Source organism: Meriones unguiculatus, chromosome 14, assembly GCF_030254825.1.
Source record: "Meriones unguiculatus strain TT.TT164.6M chromosome 14, Bangor_MerUng_6.1, whole genome shotgun sequence".
NCBI classification, from domain to species: Eukaryota; Metazoa; Chordata; class Mammalia; order Rodentia; family Muridae; genus Meriones; species Meriones unguiculatus.
The window spans coordinates 28685855-28707603 of record NC_083361.1 but is presented as its reverse complement, the minus strand read 5'-3'; the positions used below and the strand labels follow the sequence as shown (position 1 = coordinate 28707603).

At 47.3% G+C, this 21749-nt stretch overlaps 1 long non-coding RNA gene across 1 annotated transcript; it reads right to left on the bottom strand.

Moving 5' to 3' along the window:
* Positions 1 to 1128: 1128 nt before the first annotated feature.
* LOC132647031 (uncharacterized) lies at positions 1129 to 19399 on the bottom strand. The gene is made up of 4 exons (XR_009585319.1): positions 19189 to 19399; positions 5565 to 6115; positions 2331 to 2408; positions 1129 to 2185 (listed from the first exon to the last, which is right to left on the bottom strand). It is a non-coding gene; the product is annotated as an uncharacterized LOC132647031 (long non-coding RNA).
* Positions 19400 to 21749: the final 2350 nt, after the last annotated feature.

The window sequence follows — 21749 nt, the reverse complement described above, 5'->3', positions numbered from 1 at the left end:
TAAGAATGTCTCGTATAGGGTTCTTTGGCTGCAAGTAACAGAAAACTCTTCATCACCTCAAGTGCTGGACTTCAGGCACTTATCGCCATGCTAGGCTTATGACTTGAGATGTATGTGTGTTTGTTTGTTTGTATCTGTTCATCTTCTCTCTCTGTCATCTATGTATCTGTTGTGAAGCAATTGTTACAGCCAAGTCAGCTGGCATACTTATTGCCTCACACAGTTGTGTGCTCACATGTGCCTCTGGACACATGCACATCTACCTGTTGACACCTACACATGCACATACTTTAGATCTAACATGTTTGCCAGGTGCCGTGTAATCCCAGCACTCAGAGAGGCAGAGGCAGGTGGATCTCTGTGAATCTGAGGCCAGATGGTCTACAAAGGGAGTGCTGGGATTACAGGCATGCGCCACTGCACCCAGCTGCGGTTTTATTTTTTAAGTTTTATTTATTTTAATTTTATGTAATCAATGTTCATCTTGCATGTATATATGTACACCATATGCATGCCTAGTGCTTGCAATGGATCTTCTGGAACTGGAATAGCAGGCAGTTGTGACCCTCCCTGTGGGTTCTGGGAGCCAGGCTGGGTCCTCTGCAAGAGCAGCCAGTGCTCCTAACTGCCGAGCTGTCTCTCCAGTCTCTCCTTTTTTTTTTTTTTAAGAGATTGTTACTATGACTACTTGACCATCATCTAATGGCCATGCAGTGACTTCCCTGTCTATCTCTAGTTTTGTAAAGACAGACCATCACGTGAAGGTATCAGACACCATGGTGGACTTCTGTAGTTAATTGTTCAGCATACATTTGGAAGTAGATTTTCTACTCAATGTTCACATTTGACAATTGCAGCTGGAGAGCTAACAGAAAAGTCTAGCATGCTAACTCTTTGCAACAGAACACTGAGCAACTAAGCAGTTACCTGAGAAAGGTCACCAGGGGGACAATTGAGTTGATTGTAAAATGTCACTGGACAGTCTGATTTTCCCACTTACGTTCTCATCGAAGAGGCAAAAAAAAAAAAAAAAAAAAAAAAAGACACTTTCCCCTTGATAATCACTGCTGGTTTGTTTTGGAGTCGTATTAGGCCATTAGTCATGGATGACCAAGGCTGGAGGTGGGAAAAGACCCAGAGTGAAAAGCAGGGCAGGCTTTCTGAAAGAGGCAGGGCTTGGCTGGAGTTATGATTAACCTTGAATGTCAACTTGATAGTATTTAAATGACCTAGAAGACAAACTCTTCGTATGCCTAATGTAGGCTAGGCCAACCAAGATTCTTGTTGTTTCAGACAGGGTCTTATGTATCCCAGGTGGATGTGGAATTTGCTGGGTAGCTAGGGATGTTCTTCAACTTCTGAACTTCCTGCTTCTATCCCCTGAGTGCTGGGATTATGGATGTGTACCACCACACCCAGTTTATGTGGTGCTGGGCATTGAACCCAGGGCTCTGGTGCTAGGCAAGCTCTCACCCCATTGAGCTATACCTCCCAGGCCCCTAATTTTCCTTATGAAGGAATGAGCTGGATTCTCTCAGAGTGAACGGGAACCAGGTTTGGGAATATTTTTTGTTTATCTTTATTCTCTCTGGAAGCATCAACTAGCAGCATTCCGGGTGCACGGCATTGTTTTTAATTTGCCCTCACCACTGGGTTGTTTTGGAAGTTGCAGGAGTTTAGAATTCCTGAGCTGGTGTGGCCTACCTGTTCTCTGTGGGTAAACACTTAAGTTATTTGCCCGAGGCTTGTTTTGGCTGAGCCTCTGAGCATGGAGGACCTGAAGTTAGTTCCCTTGAGATGAGCAGTCCCAATGGTCAGGCTCTCTTTCTCCTTATTGGGAGCACTTAAAGTGCAAGCAAATGAAGTTGCTGGGTGCAGAGGAATTGTGACAGACAGCTGCACCCCTGCCATGCTCCCACTGTTGCCAGAAGTATACATGGTGTTAGGAGTCAGGCCCGTTAGATATTTGTGTCATGAGGCAGAGCCCTTGGGAACGGATTTAGTGTCTCTAGTAGGAGTTTGAAGAGCACATCTCAGTCCCTTTGTCCTTCTGCCATGTTGAGCTTGTGGAATCAAAGACCTATGGTCTCTTCCACATGTACCTAGCCACGGGTATAGTGTGCGTGCTGACACTGACACGGTGAGCTGGAGCACACAGCTGGGCCTGTCCAGCCCCATTGGCTTCCTAAAAGAAAACAAGAAACAAAGCTTCAGGAATGACGTGGGAATCATTATCGTGTATTCAGTGCACTTAGCAGTTACACCCAGGCCCTTCCAGCCTTCCTCTGTCAGGTAAAGCCAATAATTAAAGAACCATGAGATCCTCTCACCTGAGATGTGGAGACTTTAGAAGAACTGCTTCCGAAGGGGGGTCATCTGAAGGCATGTCCAACAGCAGGTCCAGGCAGCTGGAAAGGACTGATTTCAGAGCCCTGTTCTCATTGTTTAAAGTCCCCCGGGGCTAAGGGCCTGGCAGGAGACCCAAAGCAGTACCTCTTGGCCTTGTGCTCTGGACTTTGCGGAACCCAGGTAGCAGGAGCTAGCTCGGTCTCACCGGGATACTCTCACCAAGACAACGTCTATAAGAGTGAACCTCCATGCCCACATGCTGAGCAACACCCAGAAGGAGCCCCGGCATGTCTTTAAGATCCTCCTGCTAGGGCCCGGGAGATAGCTCAGTCAGTGAAGCGCCTGCTGCGTGAGAGTGAGGACCCGAGTTCAACCCCCAGCGCCTGTGTGAAGAGGCCAGATGCTGCGGCACACACTTGTGATCTGAGAGGTGGGGAAGTGGAGGCAGGCAGGACCTAGGGCTCGTTAGCCTGCCACCCCAGCTCACTTAGTGAGCTCCAGGCCTGTGGTGACTCTGTCTCAAGAGCAGAGCTGGTGCTGGAGAGATGGCTCAGTGCTCAGAGTCTTTCCTATTCTTCCAGAGGACCCAAGTTCTGCTCCCAACACACACATACACCCTGTTGTTCACAACCACCTGTAACTCCAGGTCGGAAGAATCTGATGCCCTCTTCCGGCTTCCTGGGGCATCCGTGTGTATGTTCACAGATGAGCGTGTGCACATGTAGGTAAGTAAATAAGCTTTAAAAAACCAAGAAGAAGGTATGACACCTGAGGAATGATACCTGGAGTTGACCTCTGGCCTCTACACATGCATACAGAGAAAGAGAGAGAGGGAGAGAGATATATGCATACACACCAACACAAAATGCACACACACAAACAACACACACAGATATGCATGCACACACACACACACACACACACACACACACACACGAACACACGCACAGTCCTCATGCCACAGGCAGGACCTTTATGCTGCTTATTTGGTGTCCCAACGCCTGCCCCAGCTCTGGCCCACACAGGTGCCAACATCTGCTGGAAGAATAACCAGGCAGATGCATGCTGCGAGGCTAGCACTGGCTCCAGCTGTCTGCAATGCCGAGTGCCTGATAAGGTTGGTGCATAGCATTGTAGCTCTGAAATGAATGGCCGTAGGATGGAGGCTTCCAGAGCACAGGGGCTGCAGGCTTGGACTTTGGAGTCAGACACAGAGGGGTCATTTTGCTCAGCCACTGACTACTTGTGTGATATGAGCCCAGTCACTTGATCTTTGCGCTTTTGTTTTCTCATATATAAAATGGCTGTCATAAAGTCTACTTTATTTGACCATCAAGGGAAGGAAATCAGATAATGCCTATAAAACATTCAGCTTTGTTCCTGGCACACAGTGAGTGATCAGCAAATAGGCTTGTCTGTGGATCAGCAGCTTCAGTACTTCAGGGTCCAGGGGATGGGAGGCGGGACACACGTGTGTGTGTGTGTGTGTGTGTGTGTGTGTGTGTGTGTGTATGGTGACACAGGCTCCATTAGTCTAGGCTGGTCTTAACTTACTATGTAGTCAGTGCTGGCCTTGAACTTCTGATCCTCTGCTTCTCCCATCCAAAGCACCGGGATTAGAGATTTCTATCTCTATCTCTGATTTATGTGGTGTTGGGGGGTCAGACTCAAGGATTTTTTTCACATTAAGCAGGATCCTAGCAATTAGGTTATATCCCCAGCTGATACCCTACTGTTTACAGAGACTGTGGCATTGTGGGTTCTGGGGCCCCCGGCCTGCCAGTGCAGTGATTGGTGTCCACTGTTATCCTGGAGGCCATGTGGACACTCCAAGCAAAAGGCTCAGAGGAGCGAGGTGCCGTGTGAAGACAGGGCTATCTATGAGGAGGCTATACTGAGCCAGTGAGACACCTGGCTGGATTCTCAGGCTACAAGCCACGGCTGAATTCATGGAAGTAACGGGATGGGAGAACTTCATGGGTCCTTGGTTCTCAGGTTGGTAAGTTTTCCTCATCCACCAAAACATGCTTCTGCGCTGTAGGGAAGGACTCTCTCTGCCAAGGGACTCTATGGGAGCCATCATGACTGAAATTTGATTCAGGCAGGATGTACCACTGGATGAATTCTATTGTGAGCCCTCTATGCCAGGAGCTGGGAGAATCAGTTTTGTGAGAAAGCCCCAGAATGTGGAGACAGGAGCCAAGCTCAGCCCTGTCAGGCAGGGGTGTGGTGATTCCATCTGCAGAATTCCACTCGCTCAGAGCTGACTGGCAGCGCTGTGGGTGATGACTGAATTTTACCTTTGGTCATCAGTCATTCGCTTGACAACCATTCATTTCTCCTCCTCCATTTCCTCCTAGATGAAGGCATGGCTAAGAGAGAGTATGCATCTGTCTGAGTTCTTGCTGCATCATGAACACATTCCACACAGCCTTGGTCATCTCTTTGGCTTCCATCCATATGCTTTTCTCTGTGTATGAACTCAGGAGGTTTACTGACTTTTTTCTTTTCTTTTCTTTTCTTTTCTTTTCTTTTCTTTTCTTTTCTTTTTCTCTCCCCTCCCCCCATGCAACCTTGGCTGTCCTGGACTCGCTTTGTAGACCAGGCTGGCCTTGAACTCACAGACATCCACCTGCTTCTGTCTCCCTGAGTGCTGGGATTACAGGTGTGTGCCACTGCACCAGGCTGGTTTATTGACTTCTTTCTTTCTTTCTTTCTTTCTTTCTTTCTTTCTTTCTTTCTTTCTTTCTCTTTCTTTCTTTCTTTCTTTCCCTTCTTTCCTTTCTTTCTTTTTCTCTCTCTCTTTTTCTTTTTTAAGACTTATTTTATTTATTATTTATACAGTGTTCTGCCTACACGTCAGAAGAGGGCACTAGATCTCACTATAGACGGTTGTGAGACACCGTGTGATCGCTGGGAATTGAACTCTGGACCTTTAGAAGAATAGCCATCTCTCCAGCCCAGTTCATTGACTTTCTAAGATTGCCCAGAGCTGCCTTGTTTGTGTAGGTCTTTGTCTATGTGTGTGTGTGTGTGTGTGTGTGTGTGTGTGTTTGCATGTTTCCAGGCCTGTTTGCAGTTGCTTGTGGAGGCCAGAGGAAGATGGCAGGTGTTTTTTAATTCTCTGTCTCATTCTTTTTGAGACAAGGTCTCTCACTGAGCCTGAGCTAGGCCAGCAAGCCCCTGTGCAACTTCCGGCCTCTGTATACCCTTACCTCCATCACTTCCAGAAGCCGTGGGCTTATACGAACGCTGTGCCCATGTCGTCTTCTTTTTGGTAAGTGCTGGGGACAACGAGCTCTATCTTCATGCTTTCCAGGGACACACTTCACCAAGTGACCTAACTGACCAGTCCCTAGACGTGCCTTTGAGAACTCAAGGCTCCATGCAAGGGCGTGGCGTTCAGAGGCCAAGCATGTGCATTTGGGAGAATTTTCTCAGCCTTTGTTTAGCATCTCTGAGCTCTGACTGGCTCTCCGCAGATGGACCGTTTCACTTGCAGCTCCAGAAGCGGCTGAAAGTTGCTGCAACAGGACTGTTACTTACTTAACAACTACAGAACGAGCCAGTGTTTTCTGCCGTCTGTGGGGCTCTGCGGAGTCCGCACGGCTGGAGGAGATGGAAGCGGCCGCAGCCCTTCTTTCTGTAGGAGTCAGCAAGATGTGGCAGTGCTGAGCTCTGAGGTGGAGGTCAGGATGTTTGGGTTCACAGTGTCAGCGCGGTGGTTCCCTGCCGGGTGGATGAGCCAGGGCTGTTGCTTCTGTACCTATAGAATGTATAGAAGAGGCTAGGGTCACCTTCAGCTCCCACATGGCAGGCTCAGAGTTAGCGGTTAGGATTATTCCAGATTCTAGAAGCTGGGTACAGACCAGTGAGCACACTTGGCGGGGGTGCCCTGAGCAAGGGGGTCCCAGACATTTAGCACCAGATGGCCAAATCTCAGGGTCTGGAGTGTCCTTGGAGTCTCAACTAGCTGCCTCTAGTTTTTAACGCGAAAGTCTTTGACCTCTCGTTTCATCTGATAGGAAATTACTGTTAGTAAGTCAAGGCTCCCGGGAAGCTGATAGTGAACTCCTAGCTCTCATTTTCAACATTATCGGTAGTGATAAAGAGAGCACCAACTGCCTCTCCACTATGCAGAGCACTCCACACTGTACCCAGGCCACCTCCTCAGATATCCTGGTAGGCCTAGGCCTGTCCCCATGTCTTGAGGAAACTGAGGTTCAGAGGCTTTCCCAAGGTCACTTTAGTAATAAGCAGATGTTAAGAAACGTGGGTTTGTCCACTCTGACACTATTCATAGTCACTATTTTTTCATCCGTCATCGACCTAGAGCTCTCTGTGTAGCCCAGGCTAGCCTCAAACTCAGGATCCTCCCACCTTATCCTCCTTGGTGCAGAGGCTGTAGCATTCCTACTTTTGTTGTATGTTTAGAAACAACAGTAGAAAAAAAATCCCTAAGGGTTCTGAGGAAGCTTTACTGACCAGAGGGAACTTTATTTGGCTCCCTAAGAGTGGGGGCTAAAAATATCCAGAGAGCAAGCCCTGGGGAAAAGAAGAGGCCTGGAGACAGGAGTGTGCCTCCAATGTTCTCAGAACACTAGGATTTGGGGAGCAAGAACTTCCTTTGGGAGGGAGGCTTGGGCCTGGGGACACACAGCACTCTGTGAAAGCAAGTGGCTGCCCATACACATGCTGGCTGTATCTTCTTAGTCAAGCAGGAAATGAGCAGGGCCTATAGGATATTAGTTTGTTTCTGCTACATAGAGTGACTCAGACAGGAATTTCACGGAGGAAAACATAGTGGTTGTGATAGAACATCTGCAAGCCATCAGGTAATCTAGCATTCGCTTGCTCACTAATGGGGCCGCCTCCCACACTGCCTGGGGTCCTGTGCTGACTGGCAGGAACTGGGAGGAAGCAGCAGTTGAGCAGCTCCTGGTGGTTAGCCTAGCTGGTAGAGTGGCTCGCCTAGCACACACAAGGTGCAGGTTCAATAATCCAGTACCGGGGGAGAAAACCGGGATCCAAATGCAGCCTCTGCCTTTCACGGAAAGAAGGCAAACAAAACAAAACAAAACAAAACAAAACAAAACAACAACAGCAACAAAACCCGATGCTGTGTCACATTTAAGAGATGAGTGAAGAAAGAATGGGAGTAAACTCTGATAAGGGATGGGTGCTGGGCCTCATCTATTGTCAAGATGGAGGCAAGAGCCCTGGGGGAGCTTGGGGACATGTCCTCCGGGAGGGAGGGCTGAGGTGCTGGTACTAGGAGGCCTGGAGGCTGTAATGAGGCCTCTAGAGGCCCAAGGGAAGGGCCCCAAGGTCTGCAGGCTCTGACGCAAGGCCCCAAGAGCCAGGCAGTCAGCTGACCTCCTTTGGAGAGAGGCCAAGCTGCAGGGAAGAGAGTGGGAGGTCTGAGAAGGCAGAGAGGGGAAACACTGGAGAGGCCAGGGGTAGAAGGAAGGGAGGAGGTGAGAGAGAAAGGGAGAGGGCCTAGATGGAAGGGCTGAGGAGGAGGAGCCTAGTAGGAAGAAGAATGGGGATGGAGCAAAGGAAGAATCAAGATTATCAGGAGGCACTGAGGGAGCAGGTGGAGATGGGGGGGGAGGCCTGGCTCCGTCCCAGGAAGGAGATGGCTTTAGAGGCCTGGCAACTCCTTCAGCTAATACCACATGGAAGGGCCAGATATGAGGTGGGGAAGGGGTGAGGAGAGGATGAGGAGGGAGTGGGGAGGGTGTTCATGTCACACAGTCAGCAGCAGGGCAGGGGCTTCAGATCCTGTCCTTTAGGCGACTGGATTTGAGGAACTGGGTACAGGCCTTAGTGAAGGAGAGGAGGGAGACTGGAGAAGGGCTGAGGGCAGACTCAGAGGGAAGGGCCTCGTTGCTGGGCGCTAGCTGAGGGTCCCAGGTGGAAAGAGGCACATTTAAAGTCCTTTCTTTATTAGTCATGTTTACTGAGACGCTACAATACTTTAGACCCTGAGCTAGGCCCCAAGGCCCCAGCGCCAGCAGTGTGGCCATCTCCTGCTGTGAAGAGTCCAGCTGATAGAAACACTTCCCAGCAGCGTGGCTATAGTGCCTCAGTCTCCTCATCTGCAACATCAAGTTTATTAGGAGACCCACTCTGTAGGTTTTATTTTGAGGGTTAATTTAGAGGTTCATATAAAGTTCACTAGTGTGGAAGGAACATTTTTAAAGGGTTTTCCTGGATGCCTTTGAGAAGCTGGCTCTTGATGGAGGAAGAGGTGTTTGCTGAGCAGGAACAAAACCTTCTGGGCCCAGGAGTAGAAGTTGTAAGAAGGAGTTTGGAGGAGGCTGTGGTCGGGTGGATTGCAGAGGCTGACCTTTGGATTTCCTGGAAGAGTATCGCAGTGGGAAGGGCTCAGTAAACACTCAGGTTCTGGGGCCTCCTTAGATCTGCTTGGGTTTTTGCACAAAGCTCAAGTGATAGAAATAGGAGTGTGTGTGTGTGTGTGTGTGTGTGTGTGTGTGTACTTTAACTCACTCCCCAAAGATTCCTGATGAAATTCTTCTTACTTGATCTGAGGACTCTGTCCTAATTTAGACTGTAACAAACAGCTTTGATGGTGTCCAGCCCTTAATCTGACCCTCCCACGTCACCTTTGCTAAAGGACACTTCCTCTGGGATGGCACCCCTGATGGTGCAGGTCTGTTCTTACTGTAGCTGACCACCCCTCTATTCTCGCACCTAGGAAAATGGGAAGCTGTCACAGCTGTTGGCTCCTGAGCCTTACTTCTCCCTGTGCCCACACCTCATACAAAAATATGTGGACTGCAGGGAAGGACCAGTTTTACTTCACAGTATGGCCAGCATGGGGACATCAGAAAGGCTGCAGCACCATCCTGACTCTCAGCTTGCTGTGGGAGACAATGAGTGCGGGTGTGGCTTCTTCCCTCAGGGTCACATGATTTTTTTTCCCAAGATAGGGTTTCTCTACGTAGTCTTGGCTGTCCTGGAACTCCTTCTGAAGACCAGGATGGCCTCAAACTCAGAGACCCTCCTGCCTCTGCCTCTGGCATTCACCACCACGGCTGACATGGGTCACGTGGTTCCTAAAAGATTTAGCCTTTGTGGGCAGAGTTACCTTAGTCTGGCCCTTGAGAGTCACATCACCCTTGATGCTCCTGTGTGTATGAGCATTTGTATGTGTATGCATGGAGGTGTGTGTAGATATGTGCATGTACATGTGTGATATGTGTATGTGTAGATGAGGCAGGTATGTATATACATGTATATGCCTGCATGTGTGTATGATGTGTGTATGTGTATGTACATGATGTGATTTGGAGAGGATCTTTAGCTTTTCTCAAAATTCTCAGCTCCTTGGAATTGAGGAGGCAGTGAGGTAGCTGGTCTCTCCAGCAGCTGGGAGGGGTGACGGGGACACACAGCTCATGACTCTGGAGAGAAGAGACAAAAGGGGCTTGCTTGAAATCCTGCTTGTAGCTTATAGACTTTCCTGTCTCACCTGCCTTATTTGAGCATTTCAGCTTTTTGCCAGTCCATAGGCTTGACTGGTTCCAGGGATCTCTTCCTGTCCAGGAGTCCTGTGCTGAAGGGGTCCTGTGTCAGGGGTGTGGCCAGGCCCTATGCACGGCACACTTCCTGTGTCACTCAGCGCTGAGCAACCTTGATAGCAGCTCCACCCCTCCATCCGCTACACAGAAAAGGAGAATGGGATGCAGGGAAACTGAGACAGAGGCCCAGGACCCCACAGTCCCTGGGTAGCACTGCCATGGACTTGCCTGTCACTTGGCAATGGTGTTCTGGTCACCGTGTGTCTCCCCGATGGCTCAATGCCCCTCTTTCCGCTTGAGAACACTAGAACTTACTAAGCACTGACTAGCTCTGGAGGGAGTGGTGGTAAAAACCTTGACTGAGGCCGGAACGCATGGAGGGGCAGATGCCACCGGAAAGCAAGGCACGCTCCATGTGTGTGGTCACGGTTGTCAGAAAAGATCCAGAGAAATGATTAGAAACAAAAATGGTGGTGTAGGGTCATTAAGTGTTAATGTTAGCCCTTTTCCACTCAAAATCCCTAATGTCATTGCTTCGTAACGTCCACACTACTACTTCATGTCATACTCATAGTGGCCACATGGTGTCCCTCCAACTCAGCCTAAAGCTTGCGGAGCGCTGACTCACTCTGGTCTCCCTAGTAGGGCTTGACAGAGAGCAGAGGCATAGCCAGAGAAAGGAAAAGGGGCAGGCAAGCATTTCTCAGGGCAGGGCAGGCTGGCTGCTTGTTTGTTTCTAAGAGTCCCAAAAGACAGTTTGGGCATGGAAGGCTCGCTGTCAAAGGTCTGAAGGAGGGCAGCTTCCTTGGGAGGTGGGGCTGGCTCTCCGGAGGGAAGTTGGGGAGGAGAAAGAAGACCTGGTGGGTTTGTTTGTGGACAAATCCCACACACATCCATAAGAGGAAACACTGACTAAGTAACTCTTCTCTCCCATGTATCACCCACTTTTCCTTGCCAGTCAGACTCCAAGCTGTGGTGCTTCTGCCCATTTAGATGCTTCTGGTCAGGAGAACTTGGGATGTGAGGAAATTCCTGTCCACACGTGATCTGTCATTGTTTCCTCAATGATGATAATGATGATGATTGAGGTAGGGTCTCCCTTAGCCCAGGCTGGCCTCCAGTGTCCTGAGCAGCCAAAGATGATCCTGATGTTCTGATCCTCCTGCCTCCACCTCCTGAGTGCTTGGATTACTGGTGTGTGCCACCTCACCCAAACAGGGTGCAGTGCAGGGGATCGAACCCAGAGCCTCCTGTGTACGGCTCGACACACTTCCAGCTGAGCTACATTCCCATTTCCCTTCTTCCCTCTTGTTTTAAAAGCCCCGAGTCAGGATCCAAATCTTCTCACTTCAGTACACAGTGACCCTGGCACAGCCAAGGGTTGTTTTCAGAACATCTGGACCACGAGTTTCAAGGCTGAATTGTAACCGTGAGTGGCTGTAAGGGAACTGGCAGGCTCCGGATGATTTCATTCATTAGGGCATCTGTATGTTACCATGATTGCTGTGTTTGGCTACCTTGGGTTCTTCCGGGTCCCACGTTATCCCAGCTTCTCCCTGGTCCCACAGTACAGCGTGTTCCAGGCTGCAGTTAAGCTGGAGTCATTACTGTTACTTGCGGTGAGATCTCTTTATTAGAGCAGCCTGGAGGAAACTGAGTCAAGGCAGGTCATGCTTGAGTGAGTGACAGAGCTGAGATCCGAAGCCAGAATCTCTGCCTCCCAGTGACAGGCTCTGCTGCTGTCACTGGGTATGCAATACCCCCTCCCCAACTCTTGGCATAACCTTTTGAGGGTCAGCACGCCAAGTCCCCCAGCATGGCAGCACACACAGTACATAAAGAAAGCACTGTAGAATGCCCCAACTCCAGTATGAAGCTGTAAAATGTCTGCATGCCCATGACAAATGTTTCTCTTAAAAAAAAAAATACAGCTTTTAGACCTTTCTACAGATGTAGGAAGTTTTAAAAATGGTTGAACTCACGTTGTGCTTTGGGTATTTATTAGCTTCCACTCATTTCAGAATTTCTGAACTCACTGGAATGGACTGTGATTTCCTACAGAAATAAGTTCTTGCATTCAACTGGGTTCTCCTGCTCCCCCATGAAGACCCCATCCTCCTGTATTCCCAGGCTGAAGAGGAAGAGGAGGATGGATGGCTGCTTCTTGCAGCCCTGGAGAGTGAGCTGGCCCTCCTCCCTTAGTGAAGCACTGAGCTCCTGGCTCCCTGTGGGAGGTAGGGAGGTACAGGGTGGGGTTCTGTGTTAGCCACAGCAGTTACTCGAGGTTTACTTTTGGGGCCTTGCATCAGGTCCTCATGGCTGTCCCAGCAAATTCACACAAATGCTGCACCTTAAAATAACACGTTTCTGATCTTACCAACAGCTCCAGGCCGAAGTTTGAAATGTTGAGGCTAAAGTCAAAAGGCTGTGTTCATTCAGGAGGCTCCAGAGAGAATATAGACTTTGCCCTTTCACACTTTTTGAGGCAGGCTGCATAGACCAGACTTTCAGATACATCCTTCTACGCCCTGTTTCCATCAAGACATTCCCTGATGATTATTTGGAAATCAATCTCACTTGCAAAGCCTCATTTACTATTCAAAGTTCTTAGGCTCTGGAGAGTAGAACATGGACATCCTGAGGGAGGTCTGCCACGGAGTTGATGTAATAAAACCAGTTAATTTTAACTTATCAAGTCAACTCAATAAAACACAATCAGACAAGTAGACCGAAGAAGAGTGTGGGCTGGTGAGATGGCTCAGTGTTTCAGCATTTGCCTGTACACATGAGGACCTGAGTTCAGATCCCCAGCACCCGTGTAAACTCCTGGCAGACATGTGGGCTGCTTGAAGGTTTAGTTCCCCGGGAAGTGCAGGCAGGGCCTCTCCAGGGCAAGCTGGGCAGCTAGATGAGGTGAATGAGTGTGTTCTGGGTTCAAGTGAGAGGCCTTGCCTGATTAGATAAGGTGGGGAAAAACTGAGGATGCCGTCCTCTGGCTTCCTTGTGCATATGCATAGGTCTACCTGCATTCCTGCTTTCCTTCCTCACCTGGTATGTAGACTACCAATGCGCACATGTGCGGACACACTTGTACAGAGAGAGAGAACATAAAAGTATAACTCATGGATCCACTTCTGAAAGACAGCTATTTCCCTCTGTTTTCTTTTTTTTTAAGATTTTATTTTTAATTATGTGCTTGTGTATGTGTGAAGGTATGTGCACATGAGTATTATTACTATAATTACTGTAATTATTATTATTATTGTTTTGAGTTTAAAATATTTATTTATTTATTATGTATACAGTGTTCTGTCTGCATGTATGCCTGCACACCAGAAGAGGATACCAGATCTCATTATAGATGGCTGTGAGCCACAGTGTGGTTGCTGGGAATTGAACTCAAGGCCTCTGGAAAGCAGCCAGTGCTCTTAACTTCTGAACCATCTCTCCAGCCCCGATTTTGGTTTTTTGAGACAAGGTTTTTCTGTGTAGCCTTGGCTGTCTTGGACTCACTGTGTAGACCAGGCTGGCCTTGAACTCACAGAGATCCACCTGCCTCTCCCTGGGATTAAAGGCCTGTGCTACTATAGTGAAAGTTTTGGTTTCTTTAAAAACTCAGTCAGTTATGTAAGGTTTTTGCTTTAATCCCAAGTGTGGGATATGGGGCTGCCTTAGTTCATCTACAGCTGATAATTGTCTCCTGTGGCTCAGAGAGGGGTGTGGTTTTTGCCAGCTGGAGTTAGTGGAATTCTGAGAACTCTGAGAGAGTATAAATATGAGAGCCCAGAGAGGGGGCCAGGGTGGGAGGGAGACAGGAAAGGCGAGAAAGAGAGAGACAGAGGGAGGAAGGGAGGGAAATGGACAGAGGAGAAAGAAGGCTGCTTTGTTTCTTCCGCTGCTGCGGTTTGCCATTTGGCATTCGCTGAACTGCTAGATATCCTGCTGACTGAGACTGAGACTGAGACTGAGACGGATATTTTCCCAAAGAACTCCATGACCCTAACCAGCTGAAACTAGGTCTAAAGAGGTCCACGTCCCCTTTCCTTTCTAACCTTCTTTCTCTCCTGCCTATGGTTGGGGGTTGGAAGGGAGGTAGAGGCTTAAGGAACTCCCCAAAAAGTAGAGTTTAAAACACAGCACCTATATGCCACCACAGCCTGGCTATTTTATATATATATAAAATATATATGCAGAGATATATATAATATGCAGAGATCCGCCTGCCTCTGCCTGTCGGTGCTGGGATTAAAGGTGTGCCCACCACTGCCCAGCGATGAGTTTTATTTTTAATGATGCGAAGGTATGTGTATATGCCCAGCTGAGTGCAGATACCTCTGGCAGCCAGAAGTGGACTTTGGATTTCCTAGAGCTGGAGCAGCAGGTAGCTGTGAGTCACCTGAGGTGGGTGTTATGAGCTCAGTTCAGGTCCTTCGCAAGAGCAGTACCTGCTCTTTTTTAATTTTTTTTATTAATTATACTTTATTCCTTTTGTATCCCCCCATAAGCCCCTCCCTCCTCCCCTCCAAATCCCACTCTCCCTCCCCCTTCTTCACGCATGCCCCTCCCCAAGTCCACTGATAGGGGAGGTCCTCCTCTCCTTTCTGATCTTAGTCTATCAGTTCTCATAAGAAGTGGCTGCATTGTCCTCTTCTGTGGCCTGGTAAGGCTGCTCCCCCCTCAGGGGGAGGTGTTCAAAGAGCAGGCCAATCAGATTATGTCAGAGGCAGTCCCTCTTCCCATTACTATGGAACCCACTTGGACACTGAACTGCCATGGACTACATCTGTGCAGGGGTTCTAGGTTATCTCCATGCATGGTACTTGGTTGGAGTATGAGTTTCTGGGAAGACCCCTGTGTTCAAATTTTCTGGTTCTGTTGGTCTCCTTGTGGAGTTCCTGTCCTCTCCAGATCTTACTATTTCCCACTTCTTACATAAGATTCCATGCACTCTGCCCAGCAGTTGGCCATAAATCTCAGTGTCTGCTTCGATAGTCTGCAGGGCAGAGCCTTTCAGAGGCCCTCTGTGGCAGATTCCTAACTTGTTTCCTGTTTTCTTCTTCTTCTGGTGTCCATCCTCTTTGCCTTTCGGGATGGGGATTGAGCATTTTAGTCAGGGTCCTCTCTCTTGATTAGTTTCTTTACATGTACAGATTTTAGTAGGTTTATCCTATATTATATGTCTATATGAGTGAGTATATACTGTGTGTGTCTTTCTGCTTCTGGGACAGCTCACTCAGGATGATCCTTTCCAGGTCCCACCATTTACCTGCAAATTTCATGATTTCTTTATTTTTCATTGCTGAGTAATATTCCATTGTGTAGATGTACCACAATTTCTGCATCCATTCTTCAGTTGAGGGACATCTGGGCTGTTTCCAGCTTCTGGCTATTACAAATAAAGTTGCTGCAAACATGGTTGAGCAAATGTCCTTATTGTGTATTTGAGCCTCTTTTGTATATATGCCTAGGGGTGGTATGGCTGGGTCTTGAGGAAGGTACTGGCATGAAAACAGAATGGTCAATGGAACCGAACAGAAGACCCAGAAATAAACCCACAAACTTATGGACACCTGATCTTTGACAAAGATGCTAAAACCATACAATGGAAAAAAGATAGCATCTTCAACAAATGGTGCTGGTCCAACTGGATGTCTACATGTAGAAAAACGCAAATAGATTCATACTTATCACCCTGTACAAAACTAAAGTCCAAGTGGATCAAAGACCTCAACATAAAACCTGACACATTAAATCGGTTAGAAGAAAAAGTGGGGCAGACCTTAAAACTCATTGGTACAGTAGACAACTTCCTGAACAGAACACTGACAGCACAGGCTCTAAGAGCAACAATCAATAAATGGGACCTCATGAAACTGAAAAGTTTCTCTAAAGCAAAGGACACAGTCATCAAAACAAAACGACAGCTTACAGACGGGGAAAGAATCTTCACCAACCCTTTATCTGACAGAGGGCTAATATCCAGTATATACAAAGAACTAAAGAAGCTGAAAAGCAGCAAACCAAGTAATCCAATTAAAAAATGGGGAACAGAGCTAAACAGAGAATTCTCAATAGAGGAATATAGAATGGCAGAGAAACACTTAAAGAAATGCTCAACCTCATTAGCCATTAGGGAAATGCAAATCAAAACGACGCTGAGATTTCACCTTACACCCATCAAAATGGCCAAGATGAAAAACTCAAGTGACAACACATGCTGGAGAGGTCGTGGAGAAAGGGGAACCCTCCTCCACTGCTGGTGGGAATGTAAACTTGTACAACCACTCTGGAAATCAATCTGGCACTTTCTCAGTACCTGCTCTTAACTAACTCTCCTGCCCTTCCATTTTTTTTTAAGTTTTTACATAGCTATATGATCTGAAATCCTGTTAATTTATCAGAGATTAGACTATAATTTATATTCTATGTTAGTACAAAGTGTGAGCACACATATTTATCAGTTATATAACGTCCTGTTGGAACCCATTTTACCCAGGCTCTTGCCTTGGAAATTTGTTCTGATTTTCTAACAGATAGCTGTGGTAACTACTTTGCCCATGAGGAGTTTTGCATATGTGTTTATCATCCCCCCATACACACACACACACACACACACACACACACACACACACACCTGGGATGGGTTTGCAGAGGTGGAGTGACTGGACTGAGTACTCATTATACAAAATGCTTTGAAGAGGGGTTCTATCAATTTCAAACCCACCACTTTCTGAGGATTAGGAGATGGGCGCCTGTGAGGGAGTCATCATTCTGTCTCCTGCAGGCTTCAAGGGTCCATCTGTGAAGTGTGAATGGCAGCCAGGACTTCACAGGCAGTTGAGAAATGAGAAAAGACCCTGAGTCTGAGTCTCAGAGGGAGGCTTGTCCAAAAGCAGAGACCTGCTCAGGTGCCAGTTGCTTGGAGAGAGGGGCTCATGCTGACTCAGTTGTACCACATGCTCTGTGTGTGTGTGTGTGTGTGTGTGTGTGTGTGTGAGAGAGTCAGGGACCATTTCGAGTGTGCTCTTTGTGGCTCCAAGTCTGAACTGAACTCATGCACAATGGCCTGATCACACTCGTGCTGGCTGGCTCTTGTGAAGGTTATATATCCAGCTGTGTACAGCACCAGAAGTCAAAGACTGAATCTAGGGAGGGGTGGCGGCGGCTTTAGTTTAAATCAACACGTTTGGGGCTGGCAAGAAGGCTTAGTGGTTAAGAGGACACACTATCCTCGTGGAGCCTGAGTTCAGGTCCTAGCACTCAGGTGATCTGACACCCTCTTCTGGCCTTTATGTGAATCTGCATTTACACACACACACACACACACACACACACACACTTTAAAATAAAAATAAAAATCCTTTAGATAATCAGGGTATCTCAAAGGGCTGCCTTCCTGTTTCCGCTCTGTCTGGGCTGAGTCCTGCATTCTGTTCTGGGACTCAGGCCAGCCCAGACCCATGGCTGCCTCTGCTGTTTCCGTGCCACCCCACCCCACCCCACTGGCATGCACTCTTCGTTGGTCTGCTCTCCGAAGCCTCTTTCCTGCTCAGCCTCAGCTTTGGCTTTTGGCTCACCTCTCACTCTCTAGAGCTCCCTATCTGTTTTACTAGTTATGCCCCACCTCCACCATCAGTCTCAAGTCTCAGAAGTGGAACTTGATTCATCTCAAAAACACATGCTTCTTCAAGAGGGCCACGGCCATTGCCACGGATGAGGGGCCAGTCATGGATGCTCATAGGACACTTCCAATTCCATATGGGAGATGGGCTGCTAAGGGTCTAAACAAAAAATGCTCAGAATTAACCAACCAGTTCCCCGATTCAAAAGTTTTCAGGGTGAGCTGGAGATGTAGTTCTGATAGGTGTACATTTGGGGTTCAATCCCAGGACCTCCCCAAAAGGCTCAGGAAATTCAGTTGTCTGAAGACGAAGGATGACTCAAGTGAACAGCTCAAACAAGCTGCTTGACAAAAATGGGTATTTTCATTGTCAAGAAGGCAGCCATGGTGAAAGAGTCACCAGCTGTCCAGACTACTTCTGTCCAGACTATCTTCTGGCTACTATATGCCATCTTGGGAACCTAATGCAAACTAAAGAGAAAGTTAAGGGACAGTGAGTGACAGGTGCTTCAATTTTAAGGTTTTAGCAAGACCCACTGGCTATTTCCTTTAGGAGTTCACATTGTCAATACACCAGGTAATCTTAGTGCTTGGATTCTGTTTCGGAGTTGGAATTTTTTTTTTCCAGGTGTCTTCAGAGTGGATACTCGTGGCAAGACTCAGCCCAGTGTGGCTTAGATTTTGCAGCATGGCAGAATGAACTGGCGAGTGTCTCTGCCCACGCTCTACCCAACCAATTAAATAAACATCTCAGGGAGTAAGTCTCGACCATCAGGTGATCAAGAGCCAAGGGTCTAGAGACCCCACTTCCCCCATAAATTCCTCCGCTAAGATAATCTGAAAAACTACTAAATATATCCCAATTGACAACAACTGAGAGCGACCAGCTCAATAAGACACAATGAAGAGACTCTTGTGCTAGATTTTAGTAGCGATTGATTATTTCTCTTTGCCATCTTAATTTTCTTTGTTTCTTTGGAAAAAACAAACAAACAAACAAACAAAAAAAAAACCTCCAAACCCTCCCTCCTTCTTCCTCTTACTATTGAAAAGTCCTGGGCCTTTTTTGAGATAGTGGCAAAGTGCTGAGGGCTTAGAGGCAAATTGCACCTTGGGAGCAAGAGGTCAGATGTAAGAAATGCAGACAGAATTTAGAGGAAATATTTTGGCGTTGAAAGGAATGGAAAAAGGCAATAATATATACAAAAACTCAAGAGCCAAGAAGCAGGTCAGAAACTGTTTTGGGAAGTGCACAAAAGCAATTCAGTAACTTAAAAGTCCTACAATCAGGGTTTAACTTCCCCTGCAGCTGTCCAGGTCTTTGATGGTCTGGAGAACCCAGGCATGTTCATTTAAAGTAACACCAATGGGCTCAGAGGGCTTAAAAAAAAAAAGCCAGCAAACTTGGGGACCTGTGTTCAGTCCTTGGGTTCCATTTGGTGGCAGGTAAGAAGTGACTCTTGAATGTTGTCCTTTGAGCTTCATATGTGTGCAAGTGGCACACTTGTACACACACAAAATAAGTAAAATAAATGTAATAAAAATAAAAAGAACACACACATACATTTCCTCTACCACCACCACCACCAAAACCTTCCACAAAAACCCAAACTGATACCAAAATATCATCATCTGAATTGGACAGAAACTGGCCAGGTGTTACAGACTTACCTCCAGAAGCTGCATCTGGACTCACAGCTTGAGTCAAATCCAGGATTTCCACTGCCTGTTACTTCTTGGAATATGCTTTTTGTTTTCTGGGCTGACATGGGTATCTAGATGAAGCAGTCACTGTTCTGTAAAAGCCATTGTAAACAGCAACGGTTTAGAACCATTCCCCACACCTCCGGCTGGATACTTCTAGTTCTTTTTCTATTTGTTTTGTCTGGCTCTGTACTTCTGATTTGCTGGCTTAAACTTCTGCTTTTTAATCTTCTGGCTTTGCACTCCCTATTAAACCCCCATTGTGAAAGACAAAGATCCTAGAGGTTGCTCACCTCTTCTCTCAAATATCTCTTTGGTACTTTCCCAATATGGTTGCATAATTCCTAGTGAGATCAATCTTCAATCTTTATCTTTATAGGATTATTTCATTATCTTACAGCTAGCAAAGAAGTAACCTGTGCTTCTATTTCCTCTTCTTCTTACACTTTATTTTTTCTTGGAGTTAATAACCGCTGGGGATGACCCCCCTTCTCCTCCTTCTAAAATGATTCATCCTCAGTTCACACTTAACCCAATCTTTCACAGAGCTGTGAAGTACTGATACTATCTAGAAAATTCTCCACACCACCCAGCAGTTCCATTTTCCCCCTCGGTGCTTCTCTCCCACAGCCCTCACATCAACTCTGGTGTGGAGTGTTTGTTCTCTAGGCCCCAGAACCTGATATCATCATTAAAAGATCCTTCTCTTATTGTGGTTCTCCTCCTGCCAGGGGGCCGTCTCCCATCAACCCAGGAAGTCAGGAGGGGCACAGGACAAGAAACATGCCTGGAATGGCCACCGTACAGGGATCACACACCCCAAAAACCACTGCAGGAAGCTAGTTCAACTTTAATTCCAGAGAACAAAGGCTGTGTACCCCTTGGAGAGTGGGTGGGTGACTTCAAAAATAGGTGTACATAATTGGTTGGAACTAGGCCCCTCAAGGATGCTTGGTCTGCATGAAACAGCACGCTCCTATCACATGAACGGGAACACAGTCCCTAATTATCATATAGGCACAGGGAGGGGAGACCTAGCAGGGAGCTGTGTCAAAGGCCGTATATCAAATGTAGTTAGGGGCATCTGTGTCTGAAGACACTCTCCAGATGAAGTCAGGCAGAGGGCAGGAGGCCCTGCTGGAAAGAGGGAGTCCTGCACCTTAACCCTGAGCTCAGAATGGCTATCAGGACTGGCAAAACTGCAATTTCAACCAGCAGGGTTCTCCAACACTTATCTCCCCAGTTGGATCTTTATTTTATTTATTTAGATTTTTTTTTTAAATCTAAGTGCACGAGTGTTTTGCTTGCATGAATGAATGCTCAGCATGCACGTGCCTTCTGCCTGTAGAGTTCAGAAGAGGGTGCTGCATCTCCGGGAACTAGAATTACGTGCTGCTGTAAGCCACAGAGTGGGTGCTGGAAACAGAAGCATGGTCCTCTGAGAGAGCAAGTGCTCTCAACCACCAAGACACTTTTCCAGCCCCAAAGTTGGATCTTTGCTGTGGAATTTCACACCTTCATTTCATTGGACTCTGGGTAAAATATATCTCTCTGCCTGTTTTGCAGGAAGGCTGCATGTAGCTAAAGTTCTTTTGATTTTGCATATTGAAAGAAATTTAAAAGGGAGAGAGGTTGGGAGTGGAAGCAGTCCTGGTGATGTACCTGGGGCCTAGGGAGCTGGAGCTGGGAAAGGCAAGGGAAGGCAGCCCTCTGCTGAGGCCCCGTGATCAGTGCTCTGTCAGGACTCACTTACAAAACACAAATAGGGGGACAGAATCAGGAAGGATTTCAAGATGGCAACAGCAGAACATGAAAGCAAGCACACGGGGATCCCCTTGGAGGTGGTGCCCTGTGTGACTAGGAAGCCGCCCCCCCCGGGGGGGGGAAACAAGAATTGCTAATGCATTAGGTCATGCTCTTCAAATGACTCCATCCTCTGAGAGAAGAAAACACAGAGACTTTTAATTTCTTCCACATAGTAAAATGAATTCCAGATGGATTAAAGGTTTAAGCATAAGACAAATGGGAAAAACAACACAGGAGCAGAACTTTGCATTACAGAACAGACATGTGTATTACCTAGTGCTAAGGGAAATCACCTTATCCAAGACAGTAAGCAGCGGCTAGGAGGAAGTGATGGCACCTGCATAAACTTCACATTACCCAGAACGCACCTCACTAATGAGGCCAAGAGAGGAATATTAGACTGGGGAAAGCAAACAAAACTGATTTAGTGTTCATGTTTGAATGGTTTAAACACTCTACAAATGAATACAATAACTGCGGAAGACTTCCATACTCTACATTGAACATTGAATAGAATATTCAGACAGGCGATAAGGAAGCGGTAGATTTGAGCATCACTGCAGACCACATGGATTTAATAAACATATAAGGTATATTCTACATAAAACCGACAGAATGGAGGTTGGCAAGGTGCCTCAGTAGGTAAAGGCATTTGGCTCCAAGCCTGAGTTCGAGCCCCCAGAACCCACATGATATAGATAGAGAGCTGGTTCTATGACTTT